This window comes from Panthera onca, chromosome B3 (genome assembly GCF_046562875.1).
Source record: "Panthera onca isolate mPanOnc1 chromosome B3, mPanOnc1 haplotype 2, whole genome shotgun sequence".
Classification (NCBI taxonomy): Eukaryota; Metazoa; Chordata; class Mammalia; order Carnivora; family Felidae; genus Panthera; species Panthera onca.
Window position 1 is genome coordinate 116,097,691 of NC_138344.1, and position 18,783 is coordinate 116,116,473.

Sequence of the window (18,783 nt, forward strand, 5' to 3'; positions counted from 1 at the left end):
CCAGGTGCCCTTCAGTGATTTTTCTTGATGGTTACAATCTTGTTATGTTAAGCAGGTTAAGTAGAATGATTTCCATGTAGAATTTAGATTTTTAAGACCAAACTGAGCTTAAAATATTAGATGGCAGAAACATGCAGCTGTGATTAGAGTTGCTGCAACCTCTGTCTTAGAAAGGAAGGGGGTCAGCAGGAACAGCTTCCATGTAGTGGTGCAGTAATGACTCATCTTCTCCTCCTGGTGCAGAAAATAACTTGCATTAGGTGTGTCTTCTCCCAGCCTGTGAGCTCCAGGAGTCCACCTCTTGGCACTTGGCTTAGGTGGGAGGGAGAAGAAGAGCCTAGAGTTACAGTTTTTATCTGTTGGACCCACAAGAGATAAATAACATATGAAATCCAGACAGTCTTGGACATGTTTTTCTTTGGTTATCAGTTCTTGTCCAGGCAATCCTATTATAGTCATTAAAACAAAACAAAACAAGACATTTTTGAAGGGTAGAGGTCAGTGGTGTTACAGAGTTCTGTTTGTGTGTGTGTGTGTGTGATTGATACTCTGAGGTGGGGCTCTAGTTTCTGGCTATACTTAGCAGGTGCATTAGGGACACAGCCAGGTAATTCATGTTTCTGAAAGTAATACCCATAGCCTCCTGTCAGGTGCCCAGAGCCTTTACAAATAATTGGGAACGACAGCCCTTCCTAGCCCTCTGTGGACACAAAGAATGACTTCATTTACTTCCGTGGGACCAGTATAAAATTCTCAATCAAATTAGCATTTACTCTGAAAAAGTAGAAGTATGCCATTTAGTACTTTTCTTTGGGTTTATAGGAGAATGTTTTGAAATCAGAGCATCTTCGGAAGACATAAGCTTAAAAAATTCCCAGACTCTCCTGAGTTGTAGTTCTTAGAATAGGGAAAGAATATGCCCCAAGCCTCTCAGTGCCTGAGACTGTTTCCCATACACCGTTCCCGGGTTGACATTTCTTTTGCTCATCGTGGGAGATCAGGAGATGTGATTCTTTTTTTTTTTTTTTTTTTTTTTTTTTTTTTTTTTGTACTCGGCCCATGTACTGTGCCAGACTGTGAGAAACAAGGGTGACCTCTTTTTCTCTGGCTTCTGGAGAATGGTGTTGACATTAGGCATTGTTGAGCCAGGCCCAGGAGGTATGTGCCACCCACTCCTTGTTTGCAACTCTGGACTTTACCGCCATGTGCTGTTGAGTTACAGATTTTGTATTATGTGAGGGGATTGTGAATGATCCTCATAGCTTTGGGAGATTTTGAAGAAGGTGATGATGTGGTCCTTGCCACCGAGGCCTGGACTAGGCAGCTGCCTATACTTGTTTTGTGCCCATAAGAGCCAGTTCCTAAACATGGAGGGACCTCTACCCCAGGGCCTATTGGTGCCCAGGGTTAGAAGGCTGAGTGAAAGCTAGCAGATGCCAAATTTAAGTATAAACAATTAAGTACTAAAGTATAAAAACTTTAAAATGGGCTCATATTCTATTTGGGCAGAGAAAACTTGTTCATGTGAAATAATTGTAATTAGTGGAAAGGAACATACAATCTGATTGCTGCATTGACAGTTTTTATGTATCCCAAGGTAGAAAGAAAATCAGTGTATCAAGCTGAAAATACAAGTAGGAGCTTTTGATTTCTGGTATCTGAATGCGGAGGGTTGGGGCAGGGAATAAGTTAGAGAAACTCTGTTGTTCAAGAAGTGTGACCTCCTCCATGTTCCGTGATCCTAGAGGATACTCAGTTGTCTGGTGCTTCGATGAGAGTCTAGGATTAGAATCCAGGTACAGTTTTACCCCCTTTGGAGAAAGTATTTGTTGATTGATCACTGTCTACCCCACGTATTAAGGAAGATAAGCAGTTCTCCCCCATCTCTGGTTTTCTGGAGAGAAGTTATCAGCCAGAAGCTGAAGCTGAATCCTGTTTATCTACACAGATTACTGTTTCTTTCTTGGAAAATTTGTTTGAAAACCAAATTAGATTTTAGCTTGGCTGAATCTGTCCATCTGTCTGAAGTCTGCTGTGAATGGTAGGCACTGGACATTCTCTCTCTGATTGGTTGTGCTGCTGGTTAGCTAACTAAATACATATGTGCTGTACGGAGATATGCATTTGATACTAATATTAGCATAATTACTTCTTAATTAAATGTAAAACACTGGTAAGTGTACAAGTCTCTGACATTTGTTGATTTTAACAGCTGGACGACAGATACTTCTTACCTGAATTTCTCTTGCAAAATACGTTTTCTGTCCCAGTTAATTGTAGTTGTTGTGCCAAACAAAATAAATAAATAGATATTAGGTAGCTTGCCGGGGTTTCTAATTAAAATTAAATAGTTTGCCTTTTTGTTTATTTTAAAGACTTCCTTTTTGCTGACTAGGTAAGTAATAGGTGCTAATTTTGGAGGATTTGGAAAATAGAATGGGACAAAAAAAAATCCTCATTTATGTTCTTATTATTAATATTTTTAAATTGAAATTATTAAAATATTCAAACCATAATTGAGAGTGCATTTGCCAGTTGATGAGCTGAGTAGACCCCACAGAGAGAGAGGGCACGTATTCGGAAAATTTCACAGGACCGGAGCTGTCTGTTCGGTGTCTGTGGTCTTCCAGAACGGAGCACAAGATTAAAATAGTGCCAGAAGCTTGTATGTGTGTTTGAAGTTGTACGAGCCAGAATTGGAAACTTCATCTTCTATTCACTTTTACAATTAGTATTGTGGTGAAAGGAAACTTTGTAAGACATAATAAAATAAAGAATAAAGCTTGAAAATCACTTCATTCAGATGTTGATAGCTGAAATAAAATGCAGCTTAGATCTGTCTCTCCTGTGTGGCCTCGTGGTGCCCCAAGTGAGCCTGTGGTGCCTTTGGGCTGTTGGATTTCCCAGCACTTCGGGATTGCCTTTAAAATGATGGGGAACAATGAGGTCAAATACTTCCCTCGAGGTTCTGATCCCCCTGCCGGTGCAAGACTCCCGGTATGATATCTGGCGTCACTAGCTAGTGGAGAGTTTACCATGGTTTTTCTTCTTACGTAGCTGTCCTGGGATTTTTTTAAAACCCTACTTTTGATTTTTTTTTTTTTTTTCGGCTTTGTGTTCTCTGGCTAAAGATGCTTTCTTGTGGCCTTCAGCACAGCCCTGTGAGGAGGAGGAGGGGGCAGGTAGCCTCATCCCATTTTACACATGAGGAAGCTGAAGGAGCTTGTCCAAGGCCCTTTGACTGTATATGGCAGCTACCGTTCTTCTTTCTCTTAGGGGTCTTAACTTTTTTCTCTTGGTTGTCTTTCCAGTGATAATAACACCAACCACACCAATGATTATAATAATAATAAGAGCTGACCTTTATCACCTGCCACATGTCAGGCAGTGTTGTACATGCTTTTGCATGTACTCTTACTCCCATGGAGTAGGTGTTACCTTCGTTTTAGAAATGAAGAAACTAAGGCCCACAGAACTTGCCCAAGGTTTGTAACACTCACGTGATAGAGTAATTGTGAATCTGAAATGAAAATACGTACAATTACAAGCAGGTTCGAAGCTCTCATGAAACGATGGTAGTTATGATGACTATGGCATGTATCCAGTTATAATTTCCACTTCTGTGTCTTTGTCTTCATTAGCCATTGAGTTTATTGAGGGCAGTTGGATGTGTCTTGCTGGCTGTGGTAGCCCCCGGGCTTGGTCCGAACTTCGTGCCCTGTTACTACTATCGTTGAATGGTCCTTTGCATGTCTGGTGTGGCTGTCTTCTGGGGTTTAGGATTTGGTATCATTTTTGCTCTCCATCATCTGGTTAATCACCTGGTTCATCGAGTCATCATGCTGAATCTGCATGGATTGGTGATTTACTGAACTCATAGGGGCTAATACTTTGACCACCCACCTCCTTATCCCCCACTGCAGGTCCCCCTGGGACTGGTTGTGTTCTGAGGCATTGACTCACTTGAAATGGCCTGTGTGCTAACTCTAGCCACTGGAATTCTGTTATTTGGAAGAGGCTCTGGACACTTAAAACAAAAATAACATGAATTTTTTAGTTGAGATAAAGAGAACTTACTGAAATTGGCTGAAAGAAGTAGAATTTGGGGAAGCTGAAAATGTTTTTGCATTAGGATGTTCTTGGTCCTTTGAACTGTAGCCAAGAGACTCTTCATAACAGCCTGCATTTAAAATCCAGTTGTAAAAAAAAAAAAAAAAATGTGACAACACATTGTGGCTGTTTTGTCTTGTTTGAAGTTAGGCTGGGAGAACAAGGCCGTTACTCTCAGTGGGGTGCTTACTCTTTGAGCCAGCCTGTTCCAAAGTGGGAGAGTTGCTGCTGGAGTCAGGACTGAGCGACTTTCTTGGTGGTGGTTGAAACCAAAGGGACACCAAGAAGGCTGCAGCTGTTTTGATATTAGGGTTTCGATCTTTGGTTTGCTAAAGCTCTGTTTTTAATTGCCATTGATAAGCAAGACACTATCCCGAAGGAAGGAATATTTAGATTCTAGTTTTGGTTCCAATTCCGTAGCTCAGTGTGGATGATTTGATTGGCTGGGATAGAAAACTCCACATGGCTTTTGTTTTTCTCTCTGAACAAATGAAGTAACCTTCGTTCTCTTAGGAAAGGTAATTGAGATAATGGGTAAAATGCTACCTGGTGAGTAGCTTATTCCTGTGTTCCTAGGGAGTGGAATTCACCTCTGTGGGTCTCTAGGATATAATGAACGTTAGACCTAAGGCTGCGCTTCCTGCAACAGGGAAGTCTCCAGCTCTTTTTTTTTGTTCAGATAGAGAGTACCTGGAAGTCATGATGATTTTGATAGCAAACCAGGAAATATCCATATATTTAATTCCATCACAGGAACCAAGAATGACTTTCCTAGCAGAAAATGCCCACATTTTCTGTGTACAGTGCAGAGTCAGCACCACTGGCTCAGGTTTGGAGGCGGGGTGGAGAACGTCTCATCTAAGCATGACTTTTTTGTGTTTATGGAGGTGCCAGTTTCCTGCTGCTTTTCTTTCCTTACTTGTTCTGCTGCCATGTGCTTTGTTGAAAAACCCTGTGTCATATGCCAGAAGACTGATGAGAAGTCTATGGGAGAAAAATCTTAAAGACTGAGAAAGTTCTCTGTCACCAGTTTCATTTGTTTTGTGAACAGGAAGAAGACGTCTGTTGTCTTATTTTCTATCAGGGGACTGTATTTTTCTCAGATCTTCTAGCTTAGTTTTTAATCTTAACAATGACATGTGTTCATTGTAAATAACACAAACAAATAAAAGGAAATTAAAAAAATAAAGTAAAAATTACCCAGATCCTAAACCCAACAGTATATTTTAACATTTTGTTAAATGCCCTTATATAATTTTTCTACACCTACAACATAAAAATACATGTATGCAACATACACCTACAACATAAAAATACATGGATGCGATTTTTTATTTGGTTTTATATTGTTATGTTTCTGTTTTGAGACTTCATTGATTTTTGGTCAGTCCTATAACTGATGTCAATAGATTTATTTCTCAGGGTATCCATTTATAGCTAGAGAGTATTTTCCCAGGTTTCTGTACCCATTTATGTAAAATGCTCTAAAATCTTTGTAAGAAGAGGAGGCCATTAATTAAGCATAACTTCAGAGAAGTTATTTAGTCTGGGTTGCCAGGTTTTTCATATAGTTAAGTATAAATAAATGATGACTAAGATTTCTTTCTTTCTTTTTTTTTTTTTTTAACATTTATTTATTTTTGAGACAGAGAGAGAGCATGAACGGGGGAGGGTCAGAGAGAGAGGGAGACACAGAATCTGAAACAGGCTCCAGGCTCTGAGCTGTCAGCACAGAGCCCGACGCGGGGCTCGAACTCACGGACTGTGAGATCATGACCTGAGCCGAAGTCGGACCCTCAACCGACTGAGCCACCCAGGCGCCCCTAAGATTTCTTAAACAATACTGATGAAAATTTTTCTAGAGTTATTGTACACTTGTAGCATGTTTAAATGTATACTTTGGCCCCAGGAATTTCTTTCTAGGAATTTGTCTTAGTGAAATGGAGAGCATGTACAAACATGTCTGTACCATTCGTTCACTGCAGCATTGCTTAAGGCAAAAATTTGGAAATTATGTGCAGTAATTTATGGCTCTATTCAATACGGTATCCAGCAATGTGTCCATAAAAATGTACATCCTAAAATATTTGAGAGAAGGGAAAATAGTCATGCTATAATAAGAGAAATGCATGTTAGGAATTGTACACAATGCCAACTTTATGAAGAAAAAGCGCTCTATTCCTCCAAATATATTTATTTTTTTATACTTATATAAAATATATAGATACATGCACTCACAAATAGTTTGATGTTTTTCTTATAAATAAAAAAAATGAAGTGTAACATGCACACAGAAAAGCACACAGACTCTAAGCTTTCTACGTTGATAAACTTTTGTAAACTCAGCACATATGTGTAACCATTACCTAACTTAAAAATTAGAATGTTATCTAATTCTAAAAGCTTCCTCATCTATTCTCCCATTCCATCACCCTTCCTCACCCTCTTTCCCCAATACAAGGAAAGGTGACCACTGTTTTGACTTACATCACCATGGGCTAGCTGTGTCTGGTTATGAATTTTATAAAAATGGAGTCATACGGTATGTACTCTTAGTCTGGTTTCCTTTGCTCAATATTATATTTGTGGGTATAACAGGTTTTCTCTCTCCCCATGTAGTATTCTGACATGTAACTCTACTGCAATTTATTTATACTGAACATGTTTTGTGTGTGTGTGTGTGTGTGTGTGTGTGTGTGTGTGTGTGTGTGCAGTTTTTGCCATCACAGCTAATGCTGTTGTGGGCCCATTCTGTATATGTTTCTTGGGCACCGAGGTGCACATTTCTGTTGGGTATCTATATCTAGGAATGGGTAACTGGGGTTGTGTTATGTGTTTGTTCAGTTTTTGTAGGTAACACAGAACATTGTAAAGTAGTTATACCAGGTCACCGTTGTTAATGGTGTTCGAGACTGCCAGTGGCTCCACATCTTCACCAACACTTATTTTTAGTTTTTCCTTTTAGCCATTCTAGTGGCTGTGGGGTGGTGTCCATTGTTTGTTTGGATTGCATTTTCCTGAGGACTAGTGAGGAATTGCGCTTTGATCTGAATAAATTCCCTTCTGAGGAAATCTTATGTTATTAAATCTTGTGCTAATCAACTTCATGTTAGCAGTAACAGAAACGGTTACCTTCCTCTGGCACCGAGGGCGTGTTGTACGCCCAAGTTCTTCAAATCGCCAGACCCGAAGTCGATTCTTCTGGATCATTTAAGTGGGGCAGTCATTAATAGATACAACTTGTCATGCATCCAAATGGTGCTGCTTGATGATCCAAGCAGTTTATGTGATTTTCTGTTCTATATTGAGCAAATGTTTGACACTGTGAAATATTTCAAGTTACCTATTCGTTTTACATCATGACTGATTAAATGTTGGCCAAAGAATTCAATTTAAGAAATCCGAAAGGGAAAACTTTTGGGCTTTCGTGTGCTGATTTTCTTTAGACCTGTATATCAAGAATGACTCACCCCGTTTTATTCAGAGTAACTTTTAAAAGAATCTCACTCTACAGTAGAAAATTGCAAGTAAATTTAATGCAGATGGAAAGTGGATTTGAGACTTAAGTCTGGGTCTAATCGCTACACGGAATATCTGAAGAAGACTGGTAGTCTTGGCATCCAGTTCCTGGCTTTTAGTATTAACTTTTTTGGATCATAAAAGGAAACTAAGACATCCTTTAATTATCAAATTACTGGTCTTAGAATAGGGAGACCTCATGGTAGAACTTCAGTCTGCCATCTGGAAATAACACTGGTACTGAGCAAGTCCTGTGTACCCAGGCTTGATGCCAAGCATTGTCATGTTTTCTTGCTGAATCCTCACCAGTAGTGTGAAATAGGTAATGTTACACCTGTTTCATATATGAGGAAGTTGAGGCCTTGAAAAAGGCCACATGATGAGTAAGTGTGAGGGGCAATTTCCTAACTCTGATTTTATGATTATATGATGGAAAATCGTAGTATTTAGGACCTTTGGTTTAAGTTGAACAACTCTGTCAACTCTTTAGATGCCCTGGGGGTACCAGTAACATATAAAAATGGAGTGCTGGTGTTTGAATCTCAGATGAAGGCCACGTAGGGTATTTTATGGAGAAAATTGTTCTTCTAGCCTCATTCTCTCTCATACTGTGCCGAGGTTTTCAAGTAATCATCCTGATTAAAGACACATTTTTCAGTAAACGCTAATACCACCAGTAAAGGTGATGAAGTTAGAGAAACTTATGGCCAAGCTTCAATCTTAAGGGAACAAAAGCATGCATTTGTTAATTTGTTTGTTTTGAACGCTGCAGCTCCTGCAGGACTCTCTGTCCTAGGTAAATCATATATGAACCAGCTCCCAAGGGACCCGAGTTCTTATGGAGACCTAAGACATATAGGAAGGTAACCTTAATACGAGGTAGAAAGGGCAACCGGTATGAGGTATTTAGCCTGGGGCAAAATGCCGCAGGAATTCATAGCAGATGACAACTTTCAGCTGAAGTCTATCAGGAAACGCTTTCTGGAGAAGGTGGCCTTGGAACTACCTTTGACGGGGAGACAGAATATGGATACTTCGAAACTGGTGTCTGGGTCCGGGCAAAGCTACTACATAGTTTATCTTTTTATGACCGTGAATAAATATGCTAATTAAATGAGTATTGTAGATAAAATTTGAGAATTTTACCCTATCAACAAAAAATGGTATGTGTTGTAAAACCGTAATGTTTAGGATGAAGCTTAGGCAAAGCCCCTTTTACTTTTAGCTCTGGCCTCACCTACTCGGTGTCACCCCCACTTACGGGGGCCTTCTCTGCCCTCTCACTGTGGAGGTTCAGAAACACGTGCTGCATGAGACGGGACATCCTAGGCCGTCCGTGCCTTCTTTACACTTTTCATAGATGCTCTTTTCCCTGCAGGGTTGCCTTTATTATCATGTTAATATTTGTCAGAGCCTGGCACACATCCTTTGTGAGTGGAGCACGAATGAAGAATTAAATGAAATAGAATGTTGTGCTTTGTACTAAGTTCCTATTTTTATCACGCACAGGTACTTGCTCAGTTAGTTGCAGCCTGCCCCAGAAAATCATTGTAGTGTAACTGCAACCAGCTGGTTTACAAGCAAGAGGAGCTGAGTGTGCAGGTTTGTGACTTTACGTGAAAATGGTTTTACCTTTAGCTATGATTGTAGGTGTGCCATTGTTTGACCACATGAATGATTCCTGTAATGGCTGATTCAAAAATCGTCGTTTTTGTTTTGTTTTCCCCTTCATCCTTTCTCTTAAATTGGATCGGAAGAAAAGGAGGAGAAGGGCTTATTCTCACTGCCTCAGTTACTCATTTAAAATTTAAAATTCTGTTGACTTTCCACAACACTGTTGAGCCTACAAGATAAACTTCCTAAACTAGAAGTCTTTAATTGGCATTTTTTATGTGATGAGATTTTGTTCTCTTCTAGCCTTTTAGTAATTCAAAATCCTTATTGAGGAAATTTTAGGTACAATAATAATAGTTAATCATTATTGAATAATTTGTACCCAGAAGTTTGCTAGATTTTTGCCTTCATGATCTTATTTAACCTCCACATCATCCTATGAGATGTTGACCAACATCCTGATGTTACTTGTAAGGCTAACCGATTTTGACAAGATTACATCACTCGTCAGTGGCTGAGCTGGGAATTGAACCCACGTCTGTTTGCTTCAGTGCCTGACCCACTGTGTTAAATTGTTCTTCCCTGTTTTCTTCTGTGTATTTATGCTTCTCTCCTCACATTTTATGGTGATAGGATACATCCTTGTTTTAGCTTCAAATGATATACTTCAGTTGTCCCTAATCCTTTATGTAACAGTATTTGTTGATTTGACATCTTAGCTACTTTGGTCAAAACACTTTCATTTACTATGGTGTTAACGGTACTTAGAAATTGTGCGGTTTTCCCCTTTAGCAGTCGACAGGGAAAAAGGTAGGCTATTTCGTTTTCACATGTGGTATCCTTTTTTAACTGGTAGTTTAAACAGGTTCTAATAGTCCTCTGAGACAGAACCTTGGAGTTTAGAGAATTCTTTCACTAATTTGTATGAAATAGCATCTCAAGTCAGTGTGTGGTGTAACTGTGCAAGAACACAGTGTGTGGGTAGTAGCAAAGCGGCCCTTGCACACTGCCGGGCAGAGAGCAGAGAGAAGGGTCAAGCAAATGAGAAAGTACAGGGACACAGTAACTGACCCATCGTTCATAATGTGTTTAGATTGCGTTAGAAAAACTGTCAGTAAAACCCTAAGAAAGAGACTCTTAGCTCCAGAGAACAAACAGGGTTGCTGGAGGGAGGCGGGTAGGGGGATGGGCATTAAGGAGGGCATTTGATATGATGAGCACTGAGTGTTCTATGTAAGTGACGAATCACTAAATTCTTCTGATGAAACCAGTGTTATCCTGTATGTTAAGTAACTGGAATTGAAATAAAAACTTGAAGCATAAAAAAAAAAACAAAAAAACAAAAAAAAAAACTTACAGAAAGCGTCATAATTTTTATTGTTATAAGTAGTTAACATCTACATTTTAAAACTATCAATTTCACATCCTGTAATGCTACAGTGGATAACTGTTTATTATCATATTGGTCTGCCAGTGCTTGTGGGGTAGGGTGGTATGCTTTGCCAGTCTAACATGTCTAGACAGAACCAAATGTATGATTATATAAAATCACAGCTCAGGGATTATGGTTGAAAAACTTTAATGATTATTGGCAACTCCATGCCATTTCATATTACTTTGCATCCTTCTTTTCATGGCCTAGTGCCGTAAAAGAGTTAAAGTTTATTTTTAGGCAGAAGAGAAAATGTCTAAAATGTGATATGATGTGAATCTAGTTTCTTAAGTAAAATATATTTTCCATGCAAATACATGTTTCTTGATTTGGAGAGTTGAATGAACCTAAGTAAGAATGATCGCTTCCAGCATTAAAATTGGATAGAAGCTCTTTGAAACCAGTCTAAGAACAACACAACCACTACTTTAAATCCAAATTAGTTTTAAATGTGTGTTGACTGGCACTGTGTCCAGGGTATTTTTTAGGAGTTCAGACTGTCCTGTATCTGTTTAGTTTTTATTTCCTGTCTTCTCCCTCGAGTAGTCTTCTGGGCAGTCTAGCTGCTAGCCTTTTCTTCTTTGCAGGAGAGAAATTTCCAGCATCTCCTCTTCCTCTGTGGAGCTGTCTCCTCCCACACAGGCTATTATAAACAAGCTACAGCGAACATCTTCTTACTGGGTGCAGGGGTTCCTTACAGAGCCCACATGCTGTTCCTTCTTTTTTTAGATTTATATTTTGCCATGATTTTCCCCAGTTTTTTTTTAATAATGTCATTGGAAAATCAAAAGTTTTAAATAGGACTAGATCTAATGTATCAGTTTTAAAAAATGGTTATTCCTGTGTCGTAGGAAGCCTTTGCCTGCCCCCTCACCTTGAGAATTTTCTGTGTTTTCTTCTGAAAGCTTCATGGTTTTAGCTTAGGTCTGTGTTCCACGTTGAAATGATTTTATTCACATGCCATCTTAGTGAGACTCATTCTTTAAGAGAGATATTACCTCTATTTTATAAGTGAGGATTTTGGCTCTCTGAGAATTTGGCACTGTAGCCATTGCATGTAATAGTAAATTTGATTTATAATTTTAGAACCTTTTATAAATGATCATGATGAAATTATATGGTAGGTCGTATCTGTATATACCATTTTGCTGTAAACCTTTTTGAGATGTATTTCCATTGTCACACAAAAAAACCACACTGTTGCCAACAAACAAATGTTCTTTTGGTGACCATGTTTATCCCCATAAAGAAACTGGAGGTGTTAAGTGCGGAACAAGACTGCAACCTTGATGTTGCGTATATTTTATCGGGGAGAGATGTAGTGTTTATGTACAAATGTCCTGTGAAGTTGCCTGGTGTGATTTGCCTGTTAAGGTACTAAATCCTCTTGTGCTAAGAAATTGAAGTGAAGTGATCAAATTGACTCGGCTATTTAACCTGGCCTAATTACTTGTTTTTACTAGATATGGTACGGGGCTCAAAACTGCTATCAGCGTTCAGATGTCTCAGGGTTATCGCTTATTCCTACTACTTAATGCCTCTCTCTGACATTGTAGTAACATCACTAGTTCTAGCATCTAAGGCTCAAGAGAATTCTCAGCAATCGATGTTTTGTTGAGGGTCTGTGTTTTGAGTGTTTACTAGGTGCTAGCTATGCTGCACGCATTGTATTTCTCACAAGTCTCTTTTTCAAGCACAAATAAAGAGAGACTTTCACAGTACACACTTGGGGGTCATGTGGGGGAACCCACTCCAGTTCTCTAGTAAATCTGAGTGGCGATTTCACGCAAGTCCTTTCATGTGTCTGGGTTGAAATAAGTAACGCTACAGCGTGCTGGTGATTCAGTCAGTTCTGAGATACGTGTTGAGTCCTCTGGGGGAAGACAAGGGGCTCCCTGTATTGGATGTGAGAGGTACGCAGAGGTGAGCCGGACAGGAGGAAGCTAATGTTACTCTTAAGGAAGCTTCACTCTGTCATTGGACTGCCCTCCATTAGAATGTATGATTAAACACATTGGAAGCTTGCTGTTGATTGGGGAGAAAGACTGTCCTTTGTTTTGAGCTGAGCAGATGAGCATCACTAAGACTGTTCACATGCATCACTTAAGGACACTGAGATTCCCTCGCAAAGCTGGTGTTGCCCCTGCTGCAAATCGGGCTTGTGTCTGCTACAAGGGAAACGGGCCAGGTTCACAGCACTCTTCCAGAGTGGCCTTCTCACTAAGGAAACATTAGCTTCAGTTGTTAACTCTCAAAGAAAGTGGGACAGTTCTCAGGCTGCTCTTTATTTGTATAGATAAACAACAGGCATTTAATGGAGCCATGCTGAAAGCAACAGTAAAAAAAGTCGCTGTGTTCTAATTGTAGCCTCTTAGCAAGGTTATGTTAGTTTTTTTAATCTAAAAATTCTGCCTAAGTGGAGATTCCTGTGCATTATGAACAAATTAAATCCTTTTTCTTAAATAGTATTTGTTCTGCCGAATGTTTGCTACTCTTTCTGATTAAAATGGATTAAAATGGATGTTTGTAGTCTCAAGCACATTGACCAGTTAGTTTTTACAAACTCTTCTATACTGTGCATAGGAACCAGATTTAATGGACTTAGTTATTTGTTCTTTCGGTATATTTTGAGAACGATTTTCTGCTTCATATTTGTTCTCTTCATTTTGATTGAGTGAAGTTTTGCTAAGTGCTTTTGATCTATAAATCAGTTACTGATACATGTAAGTAGCTCATAATTTTAAGGAAGTAAGTGAAACTGGCTCTGTCCTACAACTCACAGACGAGGTTTTAGAACATTTCTGCAGAAAAATTTTCTGGCTGCAACACTTTTAATTGTCATGTGAAACCAACCATAGATTTCATTGCCATCTCAGTGTCCAGGTTTATGTCAGCAGTAATGACAGTTGGTAGGTGATTCTTTGAGTCAACACCGTGTGTGGGTATTTACAAACCACCATTGGATGTTGCTGTGTCGAAGTGAGTGTTGACTATTCTTTATAGGTAAAGAACTTTCTTGTCTTTGTACATATTAGGTTATCTGAATCAAGTAATATTTGCTTAGCTATTTATATGTTAATATGTTTAAAAAGAAATTTCTCTACGAAGAGGCATTAATCATTCACTATTTGTTTGATCAGATGATGGCACTGGCATTCTATTGTGTAATCATAAAATAGCTTGTCATGTTTAATGCCAAGAGCAGATGCACTTCCTAGTATAAACAGCATGCAAAGCCCAAATCTAAATGTGTTATTTAGGAGCATATTAAAATCATTGTATTTTTTGTGATTTAAAAAAGTGCGGATTGCGTTGTGTCAAATCAAAAAAATGTGATTACTGCCACAACTTAAAATCTGAAGAAGCAAAATCTGGCCCATATGTTTTCAAGTATAATGTGTTATTCTTGCAGACTATGTCATGCATAGAGGTTTAGTGCATTAACTTCGGAACCAGGCTGCCTGGATTCAAATCTTACCTATACCGCTTACCAGCTCTGTGATGTTGGGCAAGTTACTTAATCTCTCTGTGCTTCAATTTCGTCCTTTGTAAAATAGTAATCATAGTGATAATAGTATGTACCTTGTTAGGAGAATGATACAAATTAACATAAAGTGCTTAGGACAGTGCCTGGCACATAGTAAGGACAAATGAGCAAGACTGTAAAGCGTGAAATAGGTAGATGTGTGCGTTACAGGAGCTTCTCCTACAATCAGTCCCAGTTCTTTTAAAATAAGTCAGTGATGTCTTGATCAGTCAGTGATACTTGTGGAATAGCTTTCATGCTACATATTAATCTAGATTCCCTGGGGCTTACAAAAGGAATAAAAAGCATGGTTACTACTTTGAAAGCTTGCATCATACTTACATAGGTACCCAAAAGGAGGTATACACAATTGAGTATTATATAGCAATGTGTAAGTGAAAAAGTGTGAATCTTTTACAGTAAAAGCAGAGGGGGAATGAAGAAGTATAAAAGGTGAATTTTGACCTTAGAGGGCAGGTGGTTCATTTGGTTGAGTGTCTGACTTGATTTCAGCTCAGGTCATGATTTCATGGTCATGGGATCGAGCCCCTCATTGGGTTCCTTGCTGAGAGTGGAGCCTGCTTAAGATTCTCCCTCTCTCTCTCTCTTTCTTTCTCTCTCTCTCTCTCTCTCTCTCTCCCTCCCTCCCTCCCTCCCTCCCTCCCTCCCTCCCTCCCTCCCTTCCTCCCTCCCTCCCTCTTCCCCACTTGCTCTCTCTCTGTCTCTGAAATAAACAAACAAACAACAACAAACAGAACCCTTCATCATGCAGTGGATGAGTTCACACACATTATGCTCAGCCCTAGCCAGGAGATTGATGTGGTTAGGTGAGTAGGAGCTGGGGGGCCGATGGGCGGCTGGCCAACCTCGACTGCCTCCGTGGCTCTGGCCCTGAGCTAGTAGCAGCGGCTGGGGGTGCCTGGCAGGCCCCTTACACTGTGTCAGGGAAGCCCCATGATGTGATACCACAAGCTTTGTAAACACCAGGGTATTTAGATCAGGATAGGGAAATTATAAAGCCGGTGAGGTGGTAACATGACTTCATACCTTTGAGAAGTTTACCTTGGGGAGCTTTGTAGCTGCGGTGGGGGGAAACTTCCATTACTGCAATTTATAAAGAACGTTTGGACAGCTGAATATGAAGCCAAACGACAGGTGCCAGATTATAGACACCCAGCTACACTCTATCTGTACTAGAAAGTCACAGTGGATTCTAATAGGGAAGGGTTTGTAAAAGAAGGAGGAGCAGTTAGCAACAACAGCTTCCTGCAGTGACTTTGGGATTTTTAATCCAGGCAAGGAGGCTTTTAGTTTCTGTCTGCTGTGGATTATTCTCTGGCACTTAAGCAGTCTCCAGACTAGCTGTGGGCTTTTCAAGTGGCTGTGCAGCTGGGGACACTGCAAGAAGCCTCTTACATACCTCAAAATGAAAAAATAAGCATCTCTGATATTAGCCAGTTCTGCTCTCCAAATACTTGAAAGAAATGTATATAATCACAAGGAGGAGGTCTGCCTGTGGTGATCATTTGGTGGAGCTGCTTGTATGTCATTAGATTTATGTGTTCTCGCGATCTTGGGTAAATTTTGTAAAGGTTTTGGGACCCTAAGGGTCATATCTGTAAAATGAGGGTGTTGGGGTAAGTAGTCTGTTGTCATGCCCAAGGCGCGAATACTGTGTATTTCAAAAGGGGTTGGAAGATTTTCTTCTGGTCTTCCAACTATACGTGGAAAACTTTGTAGAGGAGTCTGAAAGTTTTGAGGAGTTCTTTTCACTCAACAGTGTTTATCGAAGACTGTGTACCTGAGACTACTCTGGGGGGCTGGAGATAGATCTGTGAAATAAGTTGGGGTCCTTCTCCTCTAGACATCCCCTTACATTTTAAAGAGAGGGAATATATTCACAAACACACGAAGAAGTGCTAGGAATTACTATCATGTTGGATGCGGAGTTAACAAACGGGAATAGTCAAGGACAGTAGCCACTTGGCCTGAGTGGATGGTGGTGGCAGCTTCTGGTCTGGTGAATGGAGCAGATCTGGGGGGTGAGGCATCCGCATTCTGCTCTTTGACATGCATCTGGAGTTTCAGATTTGAGAGTCTTCACTGTGTACTTGGTATTTGAAGCTTTGAGACAGGGTGAATTCAGCTGATGACTGAGTTTAGAAAGAAAGGGGCCAGAGACGGGGACCAAGCCTGGAGGTTGGAGGTTGGAGGTTGGTTGTAGGAGAGGAGTAGGAGAGGGAGCTCGGTTGGCTGCTCTTGGCTTCCGTTGAGCAAGTCTGTTCAACGCTAACACATGCTCTGCTCTTTCCCTGAGCTCAGGGACTACCTGTGTCTGTGTAGGTGTATACTGCCCCTACATATACACGTAAAGCTTAAAAAATGCCTCTTAACACACAATACTCCATATTTGCAAAGGGCTGAGAGACGAGAGCTCTCTTGGGTGACTTCCGTCTCCCTTTCTCCTCCTCCCGCCAGGCTCATTGAGGCAGCCACGCTGTGGGCTCTCAGTCCTTCTAGGTCTGCTGGTTGAGTTGAATGTTGATCAAGAATTGGTTTCATTTTTAACAAAAGCCCGTTTTGGTCAGTCGTACTTGTTATTGTGTAATTACATAATAGGAAATTGTATGTAATTTGACTAAATGTATTGTTTTTCTACAAAAATATGCTAAACACTTTTCAAAGCTTCCAAAGGCAGGCCTCCAAAAAGAATGCTATTAAGTTAGGTATGGTCATGGCAACTCTAAAGGAATGGGGGAGTAGTTAAACTTCTGTAAGGATTCTCAGCTTGTTTCCTGAAGGCCTGCGAGTGTGTATTCCATTCTAATAAAAAAGGGAGATTGGGAGTTGTGGATGATGCTTTTTGCTTGTGATTTGTGTAAGAATGACTAGCCTATAGTCAGTCTGGAGGCCTGTTATTCACGGAAAAGACATTCACTCTACTTCAGGAAAATGGTAAAAGACTGTACATTTCAAATTAGATGGCTAAGCTGTGTAGTGTGTTGAGGGGTTCTCTGCTAACTTAGCCTTTCCAGTTTCTAAATCAATTATCATCCTGTTACCTTAGTTCAGTGGGGTTTTACTGGGTGGACTTTGTGAAAAGCAGTCTGTTGTGCCAAAAGCCATCAAAATGCTCATGTCCTGCTTTACCACTTCTTGGACTTGATGGCAAAAACGTTTTTCTTAATTCATAAAAATTTATGTTGAGGGATGTTGATCACTTTAATTTTTGTAATGTAAAAATTAGATGTACCCTATCCATCAGATAGTGTAAACTGGTTCAGTTGTGACTTGAACGCGTGGAAGACTGTTACATGATGATCGGGCATCTGAGTTTGGAGGAGCCCTGAACTACATGGAGAAATGTGCACAGGATGATGTGAAACTGCAAAGGGTACAAAGCATTTTACACGATCTCTGAAAACCTGTGCCACGATATTAAGAGTTTACCTCTGGGTGGTAGGGCTGTGGGCGACTTCTGAGTTTATGTTTTATACTTTAACATTTGTAGTTTTCCACTTGCGTTATTTCTGTAATTACATAGTACTTTATTATATTACAGCAGTGGATGATTTGAAGCTTTAACAAAGAGGCCTTTTGAACTTGGTTGCTGTTGAGAGGTAGTACGTCATAGAAGGACTTAAGTAAGAGGGAACATGAATAAAACAGTAAAAGTTACTTTTCGTCTTTGAAATAATTATTAACTGCTTATAATTAAAAATACAAACAAAATTACCTTTATTGTTATATAATGTACATACATATATAATTTTAGTGTTCATCTGTATAATAATAAAGATGACATAATATATAATTAACATGTTAGTATTTATAAGTATACAAATAAAAGTGGTTTTAATTAAAAAAATTTTTTTTGTTTTTAGTCTTTATTTATTTTTGAGAGAGAGACAGAGCACAGACAGGAGAGGAACAGAGAGAGGGAGACACAGAATCTGAAGCAGGCTCCAGGCTCTGAGCAGTCAGCACAGAGCCTGACACAGGGCTTGAACTCACGAGCTCTGAGATCATGACCTGAGTCGAAGTTGGATGCTTAACCTACTGAGCCACCCAGGTGCCCCATAAAATTGCTTTTAATCTCCATGGTTGTTATTAATAATTTACAATAGATATTAATCTTTATAATAACCAAGTAAGGTGAACAAACTAGAATTTTCCTCCTTTTAGAAACAAAGAAATGGAGTCTCAGAGAGGGTAATTTCCCTACCCCAGGTTACATGGTGGGTAACGGCAGGTTTTGAACCCAGGTTTTATGATTCTGAATCTGTTGGTCTTTCTGCTCCTGGCAATGTATTCCAGTCTTTTCTCCAGCAAAGTTTGGTATGGAAAGAAGTGGTAATAGGAATCTGGCTTAAAAGTCCTAAACTGAGGAACTGCTTGTGGGTAAAAGGTTAAATAAACTGGGTGAGGTACAAGTCTGTCTTTGAAACAAGAACTTGAGGGGCGCCTGGCTGGCTCGGTCAGTGGAACGTGTGACTCTGGATCTTGGAGTCATGAGTTTGAGCCCCACGTCAGTGGGTAGAGCTTACTTAAAGAGAGCAGAAATGCTATCAGAAGGAGCCTA

General features: G+C 39.8%; 1 protein-coding gene across 18 annotated transcripts in view; it reads left to right on the forward strand.

The window, feature by feature from the left end:
* The window catches only part of SIPA1L1 (signal induced proliferation associated 1 like 1), a 364,598-nt gene that overhangs the window by 101,451 nt on the left and 244,364 nt on the right, over nucleotides 1-18,783 (forward strand). For 4 of the 18 annotated variants that reach the window (XM_078448064.2, XM_078448057.2, XM_078448060.2 and 1 more), the window contains one exon: nucleotides 9,139-9,231. The exons of the other annotated variants lie outside the window; for them this stretch is intronic. The gene's annotated coding sequence lies outside the window, so the exon portion shown is untranslated. The remainder of the gene's footprint in view (nucleotides 1-9,138; nucleotides 9,232-18,783) is intronic. 18 annotated transcript variants of the gene reach the window in all.